Consider the following 9,798-nt stretch of genomic DNA (forward strand, 5'->3'; position numbering starts at 1 on the left):
CTTGTTGGACGCATTTCCTTGGGAGGTGAGTCATCGTCATCAAATTGGACTAAACTGCTGTTTCATCCGTCAACCGGCCATTGAGCGAAGGAAACTTGCAGCCATTTGATTACAACAGCCACAGGGAACAAACAACACAATAATGTCCCACAACAACTCCAGCGTTAAAAGAGCCTCACTGCGGGTCAGAACACCGCGTGAATTATCAGCTTTAAATTTCCCAGTCTCCATGGAGAGAGATTGAGAACTTTGTCTAGTCTCCCTCGCAGCCGTCTATAGTGTCGTCACGCAACGCTTCTCCCCACAAACGGCTGCTCACATTCGAACAGCCAATCACCATTCGGGTTACATATTCTGAGAACTGTGCGCGCTAAAGTAATCTAACCAATCTTATTGCGTGTTTCATGTTAGAGTATGGCGACCCTTGAAGAAGCGTTAAATGTTGTAAGTAAGACATCTCGAATTTATTTAGTCGGAGTATAAGAACTTCCCTGTCGGCTAATCGCGGTAGAATTGGCTACAGTATCAGAAGAAGTACAAGTGGCAACCGCCTTATTACTCGGAAACTGTAAACACACTTCGCGGCTTTCCCGGGGCACGTTTCTGCAGTTTTCCCATTGTTGTCTTCGCTTGATAAGCGCTTCGCTGTCGGAGCTTTGCGATCCTTGTAGATTCCCTTCAATTCCTGTGTAAGCTCTTAAAGGTGATCAGATGCCTTTTTAAACTTGGTAAGGCGTCTATCATGGCATGATTTGCAAGTTGACAACTCGCTGGTATCTGAATAATTGCTCACATTAACATCGAGACAGGATCTAATAATCACTGAGAAATCGAAAGAATTTTTCCCAAATATGTAGAATATTTTTTCTCAACTGCAACGGAACAAATAAAACAAAGATCGATTTGGAAAGCCTTTTTCGGTGTTTCCTCACTTGTAGAAGAACACTTGCGAGTTCGCGGGAAAAACGATATTGATTACATTCTCCTTTGCTCTGATTGGTCACATCAGAAACAATGTTAGTGATTTCATTGGCGCAAAGACAACAAAGAGAAAGGAATGTTGTTCGAATGTCAGCCGTTTGTAGGGAGGAGCGTTGCGTGACGACACTAAAAAAGGGTGCGAGAGAGACTAAACTTTGTCCAGATCTATATTTCATTTTACAACGTTTAATATTTGAAGAACTGAGTACTTGTGCCTGAGTGACTGTTCATTGACTAGAGCCAACGCAGTGAACTGTGTGAATATCTTTGATTCAGTTTTGTTATCCATATACTTAGCAAATGATTGTTTAGCTTTTTTAATGTGGAGATGTTTGTGTACGAGATCTACCACACAGCAAAGATTCAAGGATCGAGCAACCTTAATAGAATCCTTCCCATAATGTGACAGCGTTGTTTTCGTGCCACTTTGTGCAGATTGTTGTAAATTTGTGGATAAACCTTTGAATGCTCAGACATTTGGAGTAGTTATTCGAGAAACTTGTTTTCTTAGCTGTTTGTTACTCACCCAAACATGTCCACAGCACGATAATAAGGGATTAATTTGCAAGGTTGATTATTAGTAATAAATATCACTTAGATCCGATTGAAGCTATAAACGAACGTATATTAAAAGCTTTTGGCTGTTTTACGAGATATGGTCCTCTCTGTAACTCTGGGTGTGGCTTTCACATTTTAACAGTCTTACCCCTCTACCCCACATAGGCTCTCTCGTCCGCCAAAATCCTACCTAGAAGTTTGCCATAGAAACACGCTGGGAGAGGTGAGAGCAGGCACAAAAGTCGCAAGATCCGTTTTACCCCTGCTCTCGCATCGCTCAGCAGATTTTCCCCATACAGAGAGACTCCCTTTAAGCCTTTGCAGGACATTCAAAAGTCAAATTTACAGGTGACAGATGCTTGTTAGTGTAGCTCTAAAGCTTGCTTGAATGAGTTCATTGCCTTTGAAACTTGGAAGTTTAACTTACCTTCGGATGTACAAGCAAATTCATACCCTCACCATGGTATAAGGGGGAGGGGTGGGAGAGTAAATGAAACCCCATCTTCGCGTTTTCGTTTTGTTATTGACAGCGAAATTAATTTAAATTGACTAGATAGCCCTGAGCTTGCTCTACAAGATGACTCAAGATCTTGTTGGTTGTGACGTCAAATGACATAATTTTACCCACCATTGTGGAAATGGAAAAAAAATGAGAATTGTGTTAAAAAAGAAAAGATTTTTGGCCAGACTTTCAGGAAATTTGCGGTTGCCATGGCAACGTTAAAAATTATGACACAAAATTGACATGCATAAATTTCCGCGGAGGATGAATAAACAGCTATTGAAAGTTTCAGCCTCTTTATGTTACACTCTACTCAATCTCGCACAGGAACTACTACAAAACTGCAATGACAACACGTTTTCTCATCGATCCTCGTTTTCGTTTTTATTCTCGCCAACGCGTGGGATTTTCGATCCCATAATAATAAGTGACCTGGGGCTGGGCCCAGTCCCTCACGTTCTACTTGTAACACACTCCCCTCCAACAGAAATGTCGTCCCGACATTATAACAGGAAATACAAAACCAAAAAGAACAATGGTTAGGAGGGAGCGTCAGTTCTCGTCATGTTTCAAACTGAATACTTATTGTGGCAGTTCCATGATCCGCAGGTTTTGTCTTTAACAGTTTGTAACTAGAGGGAAAATCCAACACAAATTTCGCTTATGAGTTAAGTCACAGAAGGCGAGCAACAGGTCTGCTTGTCCATGGTTAATACTCGGAGTAATCAGTTGTGACTTCAGGAGTGTTCATTACTGGTTTGTCCATATGGGCTGTGGTATATACTGCAGCTGTGGAATGAATGGGATGTGCGGGGTGCAGTGAACACACCGGCAGTGAGGTACAAGCCAGTTGGCCATGACTTGGTAGGGAAGTATCACCTGAGGGCATTGAATTGCGTTTACTACTGGGTTTAAACGTTGGTACTCGGGTACCCCCATCTGACTGTAAGTCAGAATCCGAGGGGGTCGTCTCTCCCTTCTAGGTCGGGTAGCTCCCTCTAGGTGTTCCTCTGAATCTGAATTGTCACTTTCCTCAGGGGCCATATCAGTCACATCTAGGACGGATGAATTTGGCACTGATGAGTCACCAGTGTCCACTTGTGGGTCAGGTTGGTCCCTGGTATCTGACATAGTGGCACAATCTTCATTATCACAGTGGTCCTGTGGGTCCATAGGAGGGGTGTCTACTTCCGCCGGAAAGGCTATTTCATGGGTGACTGGAGAGGACAGTGTGTTCATCTCATACTCATCATCGGAACTCTCTCCAATGTCTTCAGGCTGAGGTGGCACTCTAGGTCTTAGTTGGGTGGTCTTGGATGATGCTCTCGTTGGTTTAGGCAGTGGTAAAGCATCACAAGGAAGTAGCAAGTTACGGTGTAACACTCGTTGTTTCCCACGGCCAAGTTCTGGCTTTACTCGATAGACTGGACTATCAGATATGCGTTCCTCAACTACATAAATTTGCTCTTCCCAGTGTGAACGGAGCTTTCCAGGTCCTCCCCTTTCTGAAAGGTTTCTAACAAGTACGCGGTCGCCGGGGAGTAGGACTGCTGCGGAAGCCTTCTTGTCGTAATACACTTTACTCCTGGCTGACGATTTCTGGGTGTTCCTAGATGCTAGGTCGTAGGCCCGTCTCATATCTGCTTGCCACGTCTTTACATAGTCCTGGTAATCACCCTGTTGAAGGTCGTTGTCTAGGTCAAACAGCAAATCAACTGGTAATCGTGGGGAACGGCCAAACATCAGGTAAAATGGCGAGAACCCAGTCGTTTCGTGTCTTGTGCAGTTGTACGCATGTATAAGCTTGTTTAAGGAATCTTTCCAGTTCGATTTCTTTTCCCCCGGGAGGGTCCTTAGCATCGAGAGTAACGTTCGGTTCATGCGTTCTACCTGGCCATTGCCCTGTGGGTGGTATGGAGTGGTTCGCGAGCTGGCAACTCCACTGAGGCGTTCTAGGTTGTGGAACAATTTGTTTTCAAACTCACCACCTTGGTCGTGATGTATTCGTGCTGGGAAACCGAACCTTGGGATAAACTCATTGTAGATCTTCTCAGCAGCAGTACGGGCCGTCTTGTTGCGCGTTGCATAGGCTTGGGCATATTTGGTAAAGTTATCAACAATCAGCAGTACATATTCATATCCACCTTTGCTCTTGTCCAGATGCAGAAAATCAATGGAAACTACTTCAAAGGGTGCTGATGTCATCAGGTGCATCATAGGTGCTTTCGTGACTGTGTTTGGTTTCTTCTGTTTGATGCATCTGCAACGTTGTGTCACAAAATACTCTATGTCACGGTACATATGTGGCCAGTAGAAGCGGGACCTTGCAAGTTCTGCGACTCTCTCCACTCCAAGGTGTCCCATCTCTGTGTGTAGTTCTTTAAGTACCACTGGGATGAAGTTGTGTGGCAGAACTAATTGTATCTTAGAGCTTGTTCTTCGTCGCAGGATACCATGTTCATCAACTTCCAGTTTCTTCCATTCTCTCATAAGGTTGGTAACTCCATGGGGTTCATTCTTCAGTTGGCCACCACCCGGTTTGATCCCGTGTGTCTTGTAGTGAAGCACGCGGCATATAGCACTATCCGAGTACTGTGCCTCCTTGATTTCACTAGGGCTGAAGGGTTTTAGATTCAGATCCTTTAATGTCGGTTCAGGAGTTGTCAAGTCTGCGGCAATTGCCGTAACCCATGGGATTGTGCCTTTTGCCTGTTCCCTAACTGCTTCCACGGTTGCTTCAAGGACATCTTTGGGTACTTCCTCTGTACAATCGCTCATATACTTGTCTATGTCCAATGGGATTCTTGACAGAACATCCGCGTCAACATTAGTCTTGCCCGGTCGGTACTTGATTGTAAAGTTATAATCCGCTAACTCGGCCACCCACCGATGCCCCGTGGCATTCAACTTTGCTGATGACATCACATACGTTAACGGGTTATTGTCAGTGAAAACAGCGAAGGATGGAGCATAGAATAAGTAATCCCTGAATTTGTCAGTAATTGCCCACTTTAGTGCCAAGAATTCTAACTTTCCTGAGTGCAAGTGGTAGTTCCGTTCCGCGGGCGTCAATGTCCTTGAGCCATAGCCAACAACTCTCAATTTCCCCCCTTGTTCTTGGTAGAGCACCGCCCCAAGTCCTTCGCTTGAGGCATCCGTGTGCAGTACAAATGGTCGTTCAAAGTCAGGGTAAGCCATTACCCCTGGCTGCATAAGAAGTTCAATTAGGAAGTTTAATCGCTCTTGGTGTCTTTCATTCCACGGGATTTTGTGATTTGATGACGATTGTCCTTTCGATGTCGGCAACTTCCACTTGGGGTGCTGTTTCTGTCCTTTAGCTCTGCTGGGCTGGTCACTGCATTCTTTAACTGAAAGTAGGTCATAAAGGGGTTTGGCTAATCTGGAGAAGTCGCGAATATATTGGCGGTAATAGCTTATGAAACCCAGGAGTTTGCGCAATTCACCAACAGTTCTTGGTTTAGTTTCCTTAAGGGCTGCCACTGCTGCAACGTCTGCTGAGTCCATCGTGTAGCCATCTGCTGAGACTATTTTGCCTAAGTAACGAACACGGGGCTTGAACAACTCACATTTCTTTGGCTTCAGCTTGATACCATACTCCTGCAAACGTTTAAGTACCTTTCGCACATTGTCTACATGCTCAGAAAATGTCCTACTGTACACCAGGACATCATCAAGATATGGAATACATATTTCATCGCGGAGACCTTCTAGGCATTTCTCCATGTACCTCTGGTAAGCTGCCGGTGCATTTTTAAGGCCAAAAGGAATCCGGTTCCACTGGTATAAACCCCAGGGGGTGATGAACGCTGTTAGATGTCGGTGTTCTTCTGCTACGAATCCTTGATGATATGCCTTTCCTTGGTCTAACACTGAAAAGTAAGTGTTCCCACTGAGACTATTCAGGATGTCTTGGATGCGAGGGATGGGCTGGCGGTCATCCTCAGTTTTGCTGTTTAACTGCCTATAGTCAACACATAGTCTCAGACTGCCATCTTTTTTTCTCACACACACCACTGGGGAAGAGTAGGGTGACTTTGAGTTGCTTATCCAACCACGATTGATCATATCCTGCAAGTGTGACTTTACCTCTTCGTACAAGGGCTTTGGAATTGAATTGTATGTTTTTTGTACTGGGACGTCATCTCTCAGGTTGATTTCCAATTTCAAATGTTCGGCACATCCAATGTCACCATCATCTATAGCGAAGGCCCCGGATTCTTCCCTCAACATCTCCTTGACAATCACCCGTTGCTCACTTGACAAATGGCTCAAGTCAACTGGGGGAGTCCACTCTGCTTTACTTTGTTCGGGCTGACTTGGCTCCCGCTCACAACTGGTTGCCTCACTCCAAGTTTCACCTTCCTCTTTCTCTTGTTTCTGTTCAGCTTCGACTGGCAGTGGCGTGACGGACTGCACTAACTGTATAGTGCCCAGTTCTGTCCGCCTACGTAAGGTCATCTCTCGTTCGGTGTTGTTGCATACTGGAACATACATTCGGCTCGAAGACCTCGGGGAGATTCGGTGGAGACAGCCCTGAACTTCTAGCCCCTCAGGCCACGCCCCTTCCTCTTTGGGCTCAAACACAACAGGCAAATCTTCTTCTAGTAGTCCAAAGTGTACCTGACATTTGACTCTCACAGTCTCTCCTGGTGGAACACGTATGTCTTGTCTGCCGACTCTGAGCATACCGGTGTCAGCTTCATCATCCATACTTTGGATGAAATTAACCAGCGCTCTTGCTTCGCCCTCTTTCACAGATGGGAACGAGTCATTCACTATTCGGGGCAATAGGCTGGTTGTGTTGGGGCTACTACTCCTCTTAATGACCTCTTCAATGACATTAAAGCCGATGATGGGATACTCCTGATTATCTTCACTTCCTATTAGTATGGGTACTGTCAATGGCTCCGAGTACCCGTCCTCCCCAACCAACTGGAACTCCACCTCAATCCAGCCATCATATGCGATTTTTGTACCGTTCACGGCCTGGAGATTTAATCCATCTTCCCCCAATAACTCGCTTATGTCTCTTACTGGCTCGTTTGGTAGGTTAATTTCTTTCCAATGTTTGGACACAACACAAACTTGAGCTCCGGTATCCCACAGGGCATCCACCTTTTCCCCTTGAATCAAGCAGGAAACCACACATTTTCTTCCCACTAATTTGGTGAGTTTAGAGCGTTGTCTCGGGGTTAGGTGGGAACTGAACGACGTTTTCAATGTTTCAACACTTGCTCTTTCCCTCAGTTCAACTTCGCTAATGGCTTGACATAGTTTCTTATGCTTCTCCCAATGTTCCCTTTGACAAACTTTTGAACAATAGTGGCTAGTATGGCACTGTGAACACCGCAAGTATTGATGTGCCCAATCCTCCCTCTTTCCACAGTTCATGCATTGTTGGGACTGCTCATGAATCGGGGGGGCTGCTCCTTGTCCCGTGGGGGCAACCCTTGTCTGTTTCCCTGGGGGCTTGCTGAGTTATAGCCCCTTCGGCTTGACCTTAGGCATTGGTAACTGAAGTGGCCGACATCACCACAGTTGAAACAATGGTTGCAACGGAAACCCCTTCCTTGTCTTTCACAATTCCAGCACCCTCTAGGGCGAACCCTCCCTTGCTCTACAGGGTTGTACTGTGGGTGAGGGCTAGCGCGGCTTTGTTGTTCCATGCCCTCCCGGATAGCAGCCAATTCCGCTTTCAACTCTCTAACTTCAGTAAGAAGGTTAACTTTTGGTGGCTTTTCTGGGGTTTTACCTTCAACTGAGGCATGGCTGTCATCATGGGTGGCCAATTGAGCTACAAGCTGTGTGGGGGTTCGGTTTGTGAGCTGGTCATGACGGGAACCAAGCTTCTGCATTCTTTCTGTTTCATTACTAACTGCTGCATTCAATTTCTCAAAAAGTTCTTCATCTTCCACTTGGGTGTTTTGCAGGCATGGTTTTATCTCCATTTTAATGTTATCATTCCGTAACCCAGTTAATAATGAATGCAGAAACATGCACTGTACCAGCTTTGGGTCATACTTCAAATCAGATCCTGCTTCTTGAGATGCAAACAGTACTTTCTGCTTTAGATCAAGGAGGCGAACAAGAAAGTCCTGAGGGGTCTCCCCAGCTTCCTGTACTGCCGAACTGAGCAGCTGATACATTTCCGTAGCCCCCCTTTCTTGGTAATGTGACCGGAGTATTTTACGTAATCTGGCAAGATCTAGATCGGGCTTACCTTCCAAGTAGCTCCTCAATCTAAGGCCTGGATTGATAGCTCGAATAACAGCCTCGACAATTTCTTCTTCTTTATAGCCCCGTTTCAATCCAGCGTTAATTTGGTGAGCAAGACTGGTAAAGCTCAAGCGATCTTTCTGACGTGAATCTCCAATCTGTCCCGATATTTTAAATTCCTTCCTGAACGGTGGAATCGCTGTGGTTTCTTTAGGCGTAACTGCATTTGTGCTTGACTTGACAGCAGACTTCTGATCCACATGTTCGGTTTTCACACCACCCTCTTGTTCACTCTTCGCGTCCTTCGTTGCCGGTTTCTTTTCTTTAATTGTTTCTCTGAGATTCGTTAGTGCTTCAGTTCCGAGTTCTTCGGCGTCTAAATATTTCGTTAGGATTTGTATTAACGCCAGGCGTCCTGTATCCGTCTCTTTAACTTCGATATGTAGCCCCGCACAGATTTCTCGAAGACTCGCTTCGCTAAGCTGACAAATTGCTGTTCTCACCTCTATCTGAATCTCTTCGACGACTTCTATAGACATTTCGGTGGTTTCTTTGTCACGTCGGGGTCACCAAATGTTACACTCTACTCAATCTCGCACAGGAACTACTACAAAACTGCAATGACAACACGTTTTCTCATCGATCCTCGTTTTCGTTTTTATTCTCGCCAACGCGTGGGATTTTCGATCCCATAATAATAAGTGACCTGGGGCTGGGCCCAGTCCCTCACGTTCTACTTGTAACATTTAGAGTAAATCGTCTTTTCAAAAATTTGAAAAAACCATATGGGGGGTATCCACCCCTCCACCCCTCGCCTTGTATGTCCGAGGGTTTAGTTTGTTCGCTCATACTACTGTTCTGATATCTGTGGAAGCCAGTCACTTTTGGAAATGTAAACGAAAGAGTTGCAATGTAAAGCTACTTTCGAGTGATAAAACATCCGTCGGAAAAAGATAACTTCCCAGCTAATGCCATAAGAAATGTATTGAAACCAGGAGCCATAATCGGGGACGGAGACCGTAAGCGCGCGCCATTTCTAGTATTGGGGTTGTCCCCATGATATGGGACAATAATTCTATTTTTAGAACAAATTGCGCCATCGCCTGAGGCACACGCGCGTACATGCTGCGAAGATTTTTGCGGATGTCGCGCAAGGGAAATGGCGTCCGAAATTCCCGAAATTTTTCATGTTTTTGGCCCACAACTCAACGCGTTTACGTCTGTTGGAATTTTGCTTAAGTATTTTCGTCGTAAGCTGCTCCAGTTTGAGTGAAGTATAAGACAGTGTCGAGTTTAGGTATGTTCCGCTGTAAGCTTACATATATCGCTGACCAAGTTGTGTTCCGACGAATGTTTCTTTTACATGAGCTGTACATTACTCCACTTTAAATTTCACATATGTTGAAGATTAACAGCTTTTCCATTACACAGCAAAACACTAGCTTGATATATTTAGATAAGGCAGAGCTTCAGGACTTCAGAGTTTCCTAGCTCCTCTTGCCACACGCTTGCGAGGAATT

This window comes from Orbicella franksi, chromosome 4 (genome assembly GCF_964199315.1).
Source record: "Orbicella franksi chromosome 4, jaOrbFran1.1, whole genome shotgun sequence".
NCBI lineage: Eukaryota > Metazoa > Cnidaria > Anthozoa > Scleractinia > Merulinidae > Orbicella > Orbicella franksi.